This window comes from Tupaia chinensis, unplaced genomic scaffold, assembly GCF_000334495.1.
Source record: "Tupaia chinensis unplaced genomic scaffold, TupChi_1.0 Scaffold000384_1, whole genome shotgun sequence".
NCBI lineage: Eukaryota > Metazoa > Chordata > Mammalia > Scandentia > Tupaiidae > Tupaia > Tupaia belangeri.
The window spans coordinates 955,061-968,271 of NW_006159886.1; positions in this window are offsets into that span (position 1 = coordinate 955,061).

Sequence of the window (13,211 nt, forward strand, 5' to 3'; positions counted from 1 at the left end):
AAAAATTTCTCTCTCTAAAAAAAGGAAAGAATGCACAGAGCAAGGTGAGCTCCTGCCCTCAGGAGTACAGTTTCTGACGTTCACAGGATAGCAGCCAGCCCTGGTGTCTGCCCCGAGCCAGGTGCTCGTTGACTATAAGGCATCGTCTCCTAACAACCCCAAGAGGTCGTCCCAGTATCCCCACTTCACAGGAGATGGGGCAGTTTTAGTGCCATCTCCAGTCACAGCAGACCCAAGACTGGAGCTCGGGCCTGTCCCACTCTGAGCCCAGTGCACGTTCAAACATGAAGCAGACGCACAGAGGCGAGAAGAAGAGACGCTCTCAAATCATTGCTCTCATCCCAGGAAAGACAGAGCAGGATTACCTGGAGAGCCAGACAGAGCCACTCCATGCCCCAAACAGGCCGGAGTTCTCTGGCCTAGACTCCGCACACTGTCCGCTCCTGGACATCCAGGAATCCATCTTCAGACTCCAACAAGCCGCCCGGATGAGTAAACCCTCAGGTCATTGCCGCATGTTCCTCGTTCATGAGTTACAGGTGAGGCCCACAGGAGGCCTGCTGAGACCGCTACGGTAAGCCTGTCCACCAGGAAGCAGGTATGGGAGCTATTTCTGGTTTCCTTAGTGTCTCTTCTGGAAACCTTTGAGAATCTGTTCTCACCAGATAAATCTCAGAGAATGTATTTGTGGGTAGGATTTGGACTTTGCTCACCTGCTTTCCTGACCATTTGCCATGCAGTAATTCTCAGAACTGTTCGCACTGGCAAAATCACGCCGATATTTAATCTGAGACAGTCCCCTGGGGAAGAGTTCTCAGCTCCGGTCTCAGCTCGCTAGTAAATCATGACCCCGGGGCTGAGTCCGTCCTCCCTTCGGCTGGCCTCCCCTTCCTCGCGACCAGGGGCCTCTCCTTCCAAGGCTCTGGCAGCTTCCAATCCAGAGCAAGTTACTCCCAGGTAATGAACCCCCATCACACTTGAATGAACCCGCAGGGCCATCCTGGAGGAGAGGACATCAGGGATCATTACGGGCTCCTTTTTCCCACATGAGAAAACAGTGTCGGAGAAGCCAAGCTTGCCTCTGGCCAGAGCAGGGCCTTCACCTAGACCTTCCCCCCCCAAATCAAGTGGTTTCATTGCAGGACCAAGTTTTCGGTCTTCACAGAGGGCCAGCATGGTGGGGCAGGCACAGCAAGGGCCTGTCACTGGCTGTGTTTGTCCACCCCTCGAGCCCATGCGTCGGAGTCCTAACCCTCCGTACCCTATTTGAAAATAAGGTCATCGCAGAGGTAAGTAGTTGAAATGAGGTGTTTTGGTGACCCTCATGCAGCATGACTGGTGTCCCCAGGAAAGGAGACATCTGGACATAAACACGCACAGTGACAAGGTCATAAGGAGGTGAAGCCAGAGATCACGGTGATGCTCCTAAAAGCCAAGGCACCCAAAGGTTGCTGGCATGACAGGGACACAGAAAAGACCTCTCCTTGACTAAACCCCAGCCAGTTTTCTCTGACCAGGCTCCTTGGCCTGGAGACTTAAACCCTGACGCAGTTTCTTTCTTTCTTCTTGTTTTCAAATCAGTGGCTATCTTGTACTGGTCTCTCTAAAATATCATATAATGGCCTTAGAAATCGTCTGGCTTGGGGACCAGCAGATACTTAATGGTTACGTTGCTGGACTCCCGCGTAGTTGAACATGGTTCAAAGCTTGAACTCTGTGACTTCAAACTCACATCAGGGCCATGTGCGTGCATGCCCAAGCTCCCAAAAGGAGAATGGAGAAGGGATTGCATCCCTTCTGGCCACCCCCCACTGGGGGGTGATTTCTTGCTTTCTGTCTCTCTGTCTTTCTTTCTCTCCAGCGAGCACATGCACCCTATAGCAAAAATCTCTCTCTCAAAAAAAGAAATCATCTGGCTTGCAGGACCAGTAGGTGATGCAGTGGGTAAGGCACTGGACATAGTTGACCATGGTTTGAGTCCCGGACCCAGCAGCTTGAAACTCACACTGGGCACATGCGCTTGTGCGCCAAAAATTTCAAGAGGAGAATGAAGGACAAGAGGGGGGTGATTTCTTACTTTCTCTCTGTATCTCTCCGGCAAGCACATTACCCTATAGCAAAAATCTCTAAAAATAAAAATAAATAAATAAATAAATAAATAAATAAATAAATAAATAAATAAGGAAGCAAGAAAGAAAAAGAAAAGAAGTTGTCCTGCTTGCTACTGTAGCTGGAGAATGCTTAGAGCTTACTTATCCACTTGCTAAACTATTCCCTTTTCAGAGACATAGACACTGTCCAAAATTTTTCTTGTATCCTTATTTTTAACTGTCATGGTTTTCCGTGTGAAAATAGCTGAATTTGAAACAAGTTCAATGGCATTGCCTTCAAGGATCAAGCCATCTTTCTGGGCTTGAGAAACTGCATAAGCAACACCTGGCCAGATATATTTTTCACCCAAGAAATTTCAGATTTCAACAAGAGACCCGTTCTCCTGACTAATGACACTGATGGGGAAACGAGCAGACGCAGACCTCGTCTTTAGCGGAAGCCCAGTGTCACACCTGGGTCATGTCCTGCATGTAACTACAGCTGGCGCGAACTGTAGCTGGTTCCTTTCTGTCTCCCCACCATTTGTTGACCCACAGTCTTTCCTTTTTCTTTCCAAGGAGACTGAACTCGACATTGATGTGATTAAAGTCCCTCCGCGGGGTTCCTCTGGGGCCCTTCACAATAACTGGGTGTCCCTTCAGAGTGATGTCAACATTTTCTGGAAGGTCAATGGTCTGCTTGCTGAGAATGGTCTTCATCCTAGGCTGACGACGTTCCCAGAGCCAATGGCTTCAGATTCCTCACTACTGCAGTTTCTAACAGCCCAAGGCCACCCGAGGATGACTCTAGGCCTGCCTGAGAAATTCAAAGCTGCCGAAGGAATTTGCTGTCTGTTCTGGCAACACCTGGCGATAAGGCCCCGTCCCTCAGACTGAGGTAGAGTAGGAACCTCTTAGGAACGTTCGATAGGACCCCGTTTGCAAACCCATGTTTCACATGGACTGCACGCCTAGCTTTTGGTAATTTTTTATTTCTCTGACTCTACTGAGCCTCCACCCACCCCCTTGCTACTCCCTTTTCCTCCCTTTAAAATGCATCTCTGTGCAAATCAAAGTTCTGTTCCATTCTCACCAGACTCTTTTCCCTATTGCAATAATTATCACCAAGAACATCTGTCCTCACCACGTTAGTGTCCCGCTCTGTCTTTGACATCCCTCAAGGCCCTCAGAAAGAACCGAGCTGCCAACACTTTGATCTTGGACTTCTGGCCTCCAGAACTGTAGATACTGCATGTCTATTGCTAAGGCCATGGTGCTTTGTTACAGCAGCGTTCGCTGACTAACACACTGCCCTTCGCTTAGCAGTTCAGTGAGTGAACGTTGGACTCAAGCCCAAATGTTGGCCACTCACTCACAGCTAGCTGTACATCTTTGACGGGGTCTCTTAACCTCTCCGAGCGGCAGGTTCTCTGTGAGTTAGGATGCCTTTGAAAGCGAATACTTAAATCCCAACTCAAAGTGACCTAAATGGTGAGGAAATTGTGCTCTCCTTAACTAGCAAAATGTCTGGAGAGAAAGTCTCTGAAAGATAGGGACACTGGAAGGTCACTTGGGAGGTCACTGTGACCCTGAGCAAAGAACCGGCTAACCCCTGGCCAGCGCTGACCCACAGAGACTGCAGGATAATAAGCGAGTGTTGTGTTAAGCTGCTAAATGTGTGGTGATTAGTTATGCAGCCATAGAGACAGACACAGGGTGGGGTAATGTGACGATGAGAACAGCCCAACGACCCTCCTTGTGGGAGACGAGAAAGCGAGGCCCGTTCACAGAGTCGGAATGAGTGGGCCAACCCTCACAGAGCGGCCCGCACGCCGAGCCGAGCGCAGCTCTGAGAGCAAGTCGTGCAGCCCTTGCCATGAGCACAGGACGGCAGGCTGAGTTACTGTCCAGTGCCGGACCTGCGTGGGTGTGGCCGGTGCCAGCGTGAGGACGGGCGTTACTCCCAGAGGCGGGAGGAGCTGGAAGAACAGCCCAGCACCCTGAGGTGAGCATTTGGGCCACTTAGTTATTTGAAGAGAAAGAAATCTAAAACGTAAGCATCATTAATTGTGGTGTGAGCAGACTTTTGGAATTATTTTCTGCATTTCATGCCCATTTGAAACATTTTCTTTCATCCTTAACTAGCTCTCAGCCTAAGCTTAACTTTTTTTTAAGGTGTTTGCCATAGGATGTGTGTGCTTGCTGGAGAGAGTCAGAGACAGAGAGACAGAGGGACAGTGAGAGACCACCCTTGGGAGAGTGGCCCTGCCGCGATCCCCTCTCCTCCATTCTCCCCTTGGGATTTTGGGTATGCACACACATCTGGCATGATTTTCAAGCCACTGGGTCTAGGACTCAAACTATGGTCAGCTACGTTGGAGTTTAGCACCTTAACCACCATGCCACCTGCTGGCCCCCTCGGCTTGACATTTAAAATCCAAGGATTTTGACTGAACTTTGAGAAAAATCCCCAAATGTCTGATGGTACTTTTTTCTACCAGTTTTTCACCTCACCGCCCACCCAGCCCTCTGTCCAGCCGGCCCCGCATGGTCTCCAACAGTGCTCTCGTCAGCTGGGCCTCCCTCTCGCTCCCCCACACTCCTGCTCACACCCACCCCTGTGCCCTCACACCTGCGGTTTCCTGGCTCCTTCCGGAAGTCACAGAAGAACTCGGCTCCCTGAGAGCCAGGCACTGGACTGCAACGCAGCACGAGAGACGTAGCCCTGCCCCACAGGGTGTTGCAACTCAGGGCAGCCCGTTATAATCCATGCCCATGCAAGTTGTTCCAGTGGGTGAGAGTGGTCGGCCTAACCCACGCAGGCCGTCCATGGGGCAAGATCAAGGTCAGGGGCCCCATCTCAAGAGTCGAAGGACCTCAACTTTCCCACCAGGAAATGGGATTCCATGCACTGAGCCTCACCGAGGGCCAGCCTTTCCATGAGTGGTCCCATTTTCTCCCCTCTCCCCCCAGCAGCCACGGCCTTACTCACAGCATTCCCTCTTCTGACACACCTCCTGACCACCCCCTACTTACTCCTTTTCTGGCTAATTTCTCCAAGACTCAGTACAGCTGTCACCACTTCCAGGAAGTCTGCCCTGATCTGTAAGTGTTAACGGAGGTCTCTGAGCCTCTCCCTCTAGAACAGCACCCACACGTTCTCAGCCTGCAGGGGAGACGATCAAGCAATGGCCCTTACCACTCCCCATCTGCGAGTCTAGCTCCCACACAGCCCGGGAATGCTCTGGTGGCTGTGGCTCCGTCCCATGCATCCCTTCCTCAGGCACCCAGCAGAAGCCCGGTGCAAAGTGGACTTGCAGAGAATCGTGAATGGACAAGAGCAATGTGACTCGCCCCAGGTTACTCGCAGGTCAGGGCAGTCCCAGCACTCTGTTCCTGTCTGTCAGCAGGAGCAGCAGACGGAGCGGCAGGGCCAGACAGCGATCTGTCTGTGCAAACCAGAGCAAGCTGGCCTCCAGGGGACCGGGGCTCGGGCGCCAGCAGCCTCCCTCTGGGCCGTGACTCCCAGAGTCCTGAGGGGGCGTCCCTACCCCAGTGGGGCAGCTGGGCCACTGTGAGCAGCTCCTGTGCTGCCTCAGGCCCCAGGGCCCTGACCTGGCCTCAGAACTGACTTTTTACCCCCCAGGTCTTCAAGCTGAACTTTTATTTGATTACTATTTAGAAATAAATCAGGTAGATCCCATAGCCTAGTGATTAAGGGAGCCAGAGCCTACGTGGCTCTCTGCCGTGGTAGCCCATGACACCCCCCAGGCACATGGATTTCCATGCCCCAAGTCCCTACAGGATGGAGACATGGAGAGAAGGGATGGCAGCCCGGCCACACCCACTGGGGTACTTTCTCCTTCTCACTCTAGCTCTCGTCTCTCTCTCTCTAGCAGGCCCACATGCCCTCTGGCAAATAAAAAATAAACAAATAGGGCTAGTAGACAGTGTAGCAGTTACATCGCTGGACTCCCACATGGCCGACCACGGTTCGAGGCCCAGACCCCCTGGTTTGAAAATCACATCAGGCACATATATGTGTGTGTGCTCAAAGGAGGAGAAGGGGTTGCAGCATGGCCTTCCTCCCAGAAGTGATCTCTTACTTTCCTTCTCACTGTCTCTGTTTCTCTCCCTCTCTCTCTCTCTCTCTCTCTCTCATACACGCACCCTAAGGCAAAACATCTTTTAAAAAATGAAACAAATAAATAAAGAGTTTCATGGAGTAGTGCACGCAGGTTAAAAAAGAATCCTGATAGCACAGAGGTATATAAAGAAGTGGATAAAGTAAATGTGTCCTCTGCGCCCCAGCCTAGCCATTGCCAATAAGTGGGTGTTCATCCTCTCAGACATTTACCAACCACACGAAGACACGCAAATCTACTTTACAGCACCCAGGTTTAAACACACACACACACACACACCGTCCTCTAACTAGACGTGTACTTGGCCTCGGCGTGGACTCTACAACACGGCACTCGGTAGGTAGCACTCACCGTGACAGGGCCACATACCATGCACAGCAGAGCCACAGAATGGTAGTGGACCTGGGGAAAACACAGAACCCCACGGCTTCAACACTACGACCCAAAAGAGAAGCTCCTCAGGGCCAACGCCGCTGGACCCTCCTCATTTCTTCACTCAGCACGTATTTATCGATGCCTGCTCTTAGGGATCACAGCTGTCACCATGTCACCACGGGAACAAAGCACTAAGCCACAATGCCTGCCCGCTGCAGCTTACACGCTAGTGAAGAGGCGGGAAGGGAGGGATGATAATGGGAAAACGCCAGGGCATGTCAGACGCTACGTTCTAAGCTGAAAAGCAGGTACGGGAGCTCGGGAGTGCTGGGGTGGGGCAGGTGAGGGCATCGGGGCCACAGACCTCCAGCATGTCCCAGATTCCCTGGCCAATCCCCGCCTCTCGCTCTCAGTGGGCACCTGTGCTGGCCGTTCTGCACTCGCAGCCTTGGATAAAGCATTGCGCCCTGGGCCTGAGTGAAACAGCCCGGACGTGCAAGTGAATGAGTGCCCGGTGGTGGGCCTTGACCACAAGGAGCAGCAGAGGAGAGGACTGGGCAGACACGTCCCTCTCCATGCGCTCACCTGCGGAAGCCTCCAACGTGCGATCTCTTCCTGCAAGCCCTCTGGAGAATTCCTGTGCGCCAAGCAAACATGGCCATTGAGTGACCTCCTGGGGTCATCGCGGTTCCCATTACGGAACTGGGAATGCAGTGGCCCCCTTCCCCTTCACGCTCACCACCTGGGCTCGGGCTTCCTAACTGAAGCATTAAAACCCCAAGCCCAGCCCCAGGTTCCACACCCCATCACCCACCAAGGCCCAGCTCGGATGCCATCACCTTGGGGCCAGGATTCCTATGCAGGACTGCTGTGGGGTGGGGACAGGGCAGCGGAGGAAACAGGAAGTGCAGAGCCCTGAGGCAGGAGCGTTTCTGGTGGTTCCTAGAGTAGCACGGAGACCAGGGAGCGAGGGCAGGAGTGACAGACGCTGTCCCAGAGGAAGCAGGGTCACTTGCTCAGGCCTTGGAAACCGCCAAGAGGACTCTGGCTTTCAGTGTGAGGAAGGAGGAAGCTATTTCTAGGCAGACTCGAGGCAGATGTGTTAGGCCATTCAGACTGCTAAAACAAAATACCAAAACTTCTGGATCTTAGACAGTGGGTGACATGACCTGAGTTGAAGAATTTTTTTTTAATTAATTTCTTTCTTTTTTAATTTGACCAGAGCAAGACACAAAGAGAAAGAGAGGGAAAGTGAGAAATCAAGCCACCAGGTCCAGGACTCAAACCGTGGTTGGCCATGTGGGAGTACTCAGCGCCCTAACCACCACGCCACCTGCTGGTCCCCCGAGTTGAACCTTTGAAAAGATCACCCTGAAAAAAATAAAATAAAGTAAAAATAAATAAATAAAAATCACCCTGACTGCAGAGTTAATAACAGACAAGATGAGGACGGAAGCAGGAAGACCAGATGGGGCTGTTCCCATAATCCGGCCGTCAGAGGGCAGCGGCTAACATCAGGGTTGAATTACTTAGATAAGGAGCAGGCGAAGACTGCTTCCAGATACACTTGGACGGCCCATCGAGCAGGCCGTGCTGTGCTCTGCGTGTCGGGGAGTGGAGGAAGCTGAGAGTGAAGACTTTTGGCCCAAGCAGATGGTCTGCCGTCATCTCTGCCCAGAAAGGATTTGCAGCACTATCTGCCCGTTGTCTAGGGCACCAGCTACCAGGAGCACTCACTTTCAGGGGTGGAGACAATCTGGAACTCACAGGCAGTAGCCTTGAGGGTCAGCGTGCTCGCGTACAAGCTGCAGCCCTCTGAAGCCCCAACTCAGAGCGAGGCAGCCCTGCCAGGACGGGCTCCCCTGGCGAGTTAGTGTGCCAGTTCCCTGCGCTGCTGTGCCACATAACCAAGAGCCTGGCGCCTTCAAACAGCACACATTTATTTTTCTTACAGTCAGAAATGAGTTTCACTGGGCTCAAATCCAAGTGTCTGCAGAGCTACTGACATTCCCTTGCCTGCCCCCGCTTCTAGAGGCTGCCATGTTCCTTGGCTCATGGCCCCATCCTCCATCTTCAAACCCAGCATGGCAGCACGCTCCAGAGCCCCCACCCACCCCCCTTCACCCCTTAGCAGCCTCGCTCTGCCTCCTCTGCTACTCCTTACTGCACTCACGGCTCAGCGGACGAGCCGGTTTACGCTCCTCATCTCAGGACCTCTAGTCTCACCTGCAGTCACTTTTGCCTTGTAAGGTCACATCCACAGATTCCAGAGACCAGGACCTGATACCTAGAGGGTCCAGCCTACTGCAGCCCTCCACGCCCGCTCTTGTCCCTTCACCATACACCACCACCCAGCACCGCCAGATCTCAGTGAGCCTCCTCCAGGGAAGAGCCCCTCCCTCTCTGGACCCTGCCCCACTCCTTCCCCACCATCTTGCTATCTCTCCAGTAGCTCGAGCAGAGATTTCCACTGTTACCATGGCTCCACTTTCTCTAGTTTCCTTTAGGGGTAGGGCTGGCCCTACTCTCATGGAGAACACTCCTTCTCTGCTGCCATGACAGTGGATGGGGGACAGGTCCCAAGTGAGAGCCACTAAGGGCCAGAAGTTAATAAAAGGCTCCTGTAAGTTTCCCATGACTTATTTTTAAAAGAACATCTCTTCGTAATTATAGAGCACCTTAGGGTTCATAGTAATTACTCCATTGTTACTATTTATAGCCACTATTATTTACTTTTTTTAGAGATATTTTTGCTATAGAGCACATGTGCTCACCAGAGAGACAGAGAGAGAGAAAGCGAGAAATCACCCCCTAGGGCAGTTGGCCATGCTGCAATCCCTTCTCCTCCATTCTCCTCTCGGGATCTTGGGCATGCACGCACACACTCCTAGCATGAGTTTAAGACACCAGGTCTGGGACTCAAAAAGCAGTAGACTACGTGGGAGTCCAGCAACGTAACCAATACGCCATCTTCTGGTCCCTCCTCTTGGGATCTTGGGCACACATGCACATGTGTCCAGCATAAGTTTCAAGCCAGGACTTGAGTCGCAGTTGACCACATGGGAGTCCAGCAATGTAACCATTACGTCATCTGCTGGTCCCTATAGCCACTATTTACTAATGACGAACTATGCCTAACTCTGAGCTCTTCCCCGGTTATTTCCTCCTTTAGCCCACTTACAAGGAGGGTTAGTACCACGCCGTCAGCACCATCATCATTAACACTGCAAAATGCAGAAACTGAGGCTCCTGGAGCTTAGGCAGCCTGGAGCAGGGCGGCACTGCCAGTGAGCAGCAAATCGGAGGTTTGAACCCTGAGGTTTCTGACTCTACAGCCCTCAGGCTTCACCCTGCCGTGCCCAAAAACTCAGACATGGGAGACACTTGCAGGCCACGCAGCAGGTGTGGGAGGCAGCCTGGTTTCCTGATTCCCTTCCCTCTCGAAATGCTCTCTCTGCCCCAGGTGCATCAAGAAGGGGTCCTGGAGATCAGAAATGAACCCAGTTACACTCACTGCAGGGGGAGTTGCTCCTCTCGTGAGTCTTTAGGAAACTTGGCTCCCATAGTCCCTTCCTTAAGAAGAGGGGTAGCTCATGCCTCTGCCCCAGGGACAAAGACAAGGGGAAGCCATGTGTGTTAGAGTCTTGGAAGCCTCCAAATCGAATCCAGGGGCCCCTAAAGAAAGCCGTGCCAGAACCACAGTTTCTGCTCTCAGAGCACTAGCCAAAGTGGATGGGAAAGGGCTTGCGCACGCTCAGAAATGGGAAACCAAACGAAGGATTAGCCCAGGTTCACCCAGCAATGCCACCAGGACATGGTGCATCTTCTCTAGAAGGAAGAGTCCCCAAAGGAGGGAGCTGCCAGGAATGACTAAATTCCTTTGCTCTCTCTCATCCTTTCTCATGAGAAAGAAGGAATCAGTCAATAACGGATCAACCACTGGCACTTAAATCCTTTTGGTAAATGAGCTCACCTAGTACCAAGACCCTGGTTGCTAAAAATCATTCTTCTAAAAGGAATCAAAACTAGTTCCAAGTCTTGGGCAAAGCATTATGTGAATCTAGAGTAGTGAATATAGAATTCAAAAATGATGAGGACATGTCAAAGACCAGAGGGTGGCCCCGCCTACACAAATCTAGGAGGTTATGGTTATGGCACAGTGGGAGGGAAAATTAGGAACCCATACTTGGTGGGTGGAATGGCAGAGGGAAAAGCCTTCAAAAGAGCGGCCACTGTGAAATGTAGAAGAAAGCCCGGCTGTGATGGGTGCCGAACTTGGGCCGTGAAATACTGCTTTCCTTGATAAAAAAAGAAGATTTTTCTGCTGAGACTTCTCCCTCCACATTCATTTCTAGTGGCAAAGGCACAAACCCAGGCCCATCCTGACATGGCTGCTGAACGTGAGCTGTGAAATACTGCTTTCCTTGACTAACAATGAAGATTTTCTGCTGAGACTTCTCCCTCCAGTTTCATTTCTACGGCCTCCAAGCTCTGAGTGTCTAGACAGGTCCAAGTGAACAGGACTGAAACATCTGAATAGTATTAGGGTCAGAATATTCCTCTATTCCCACTGAATCTGAAGCACAAAGAGTGAAACTGGAACGGAAAAGAGATTGCAGGTCACCTCCTCCTGCACGCCTCTGAATGCTCAGATTGAACTTCAAGAATTAGGAAGAAACACAACATCTATCTGATGACTAGAAATCACCACAGGGTCACAAGAAGTATGGGAAAGCAAGAACATACCTCTCCTCCATGGGAAAAGAATAACTCCTCTTCATCCACAGACAGTACAATGAAATTCATGGAAATGTCAGATAAAGAATTTAGAATATTCATAGTGACAAAGCTCACAGAGATCGAAGAGAAGAGAGACAATGAACTGCAGAAGAGGCAGGAGAAAGGAGCTGACAAGTTCTGGGGGTGAGGAAATTCTTGCAAGATCTAAAAGAGAAAATACACACTATAAAAAAGAATCAAATGGGCCTGTTAGAGATGAAGACTATAATACAGGAAGTCAAAAACCTCCCTTGAAAGTATTAAAAGCAAACTAGATCATAAAGAAAATTAAATCTCAAATATAGAAGATAGAATGGCTGGCCTAGGAAAATCCACCATGAAGGGACTGGCAGTTGGCCTAATGGCTATGTAGCTGGACTCCCATGTAGTTGACTGCAGTTTGAGTCCCAGACCCAGTGGCTTAAACTCACGCTGGGCACATGTGTATGCGTGCCCAAGATCCCAAAAGGAGGAGGAGGAGAAGGGATTGTGGCATGGTCATCCCCGTCCCCCAGGGGCTATTTTCTCACTTTCTGTCTCTGTCTCTCTCTGTCTTCCTGGCGAGCGCACGTGCCCTATAGCAAAAACCTCTTAAAAAAAAAAATCCACCATGAAGACTGAGAAAATTGCCCCCAAAAATGAGAATAAGATACGAGAAATACTAGATACTATTAAATGTCTAAATATCTGGATAATTGGTATCCCAGAAGGCGAAGAGACTCATAAGGGCATTGATAACCTATTCCATGAAATCTTAGAAGAAATCTTTCCAAACCTAGAGAAGCACTCAAAGATCCAGTTCCAAGAAATACAAAAGACTCCAAATAGAATCAACCCAAGGAGATCTTCTCTAAGACACATCATAGACAGATTGACCAAAACCACAAACAAAGATAAGACACTAAGATTGGCAAGAGAGAAACATCAAGTTACCTACAAAGGATATCCCATCAGGCTAACAACAAACCTCTCACTGGAAACAATGTGAGCAAGGAAAGAATGGGAAAATATATTCAAAGTGTTAAGGGAAAAGCAATTTCAACCAAGAATACTATACCCAGCAAGATTATCCTTCATATGGGAAGAAAAGACAAGAACATTCTCAGATAAACAAAACCTGAAAGAATTTACCAGCACCAGACCAGATCTCCAAGAAGTTCCCAAGGGAGTGCTATACCAGGAAAAGTAAATACAGACACACAGAAATAAGAATTCCAAAACTGAAAAAATGGCCAACTTAATCATAGGGACACCTCTGGAGTTGAGTATTATATACCAGAATTTAATCGGGAAGATCGAACCACAACAGAGCATAGATTAATACATGAAACTGAACTGGTGAAACAGAATTTTATGACTTTTGACTAAAACATTGCTGATTTTCTTCTAGGCTTTGTTTTCCAGTTTTAAAGATTTTTGTCCTTCTTGAGCTGCCAATAGGTTCACGTACCTACTATTTTTTTTTTCACGTACCTACTATTTGAACAGGATCTTAATCTGTTTCCTGGCTTTAAGTTTTAAGCAAAGTTCCTTAGCATTTCTTTGATTTATTAAAGCTAAAACTGCTTTTCTTGAAATTACAAAATATGTTTAAAAATACCTATTTAATGACCATGAGAGCTATATAGTATCAGCTAGGTGCTAACTTATAGTATATTCATTCTACTCAGAGTTTCACACCTAAAATCAGATATGTATTCACAGATATGTATATACCAGCTGAACTTGGTACTGAAAATGGTTAGATTATTTAAGAAATTTGTGGAGGGGGGGGGACCAGCAGTTAGCATAATGGCTATGCCCCCGGACTCCCCTGTTGTTG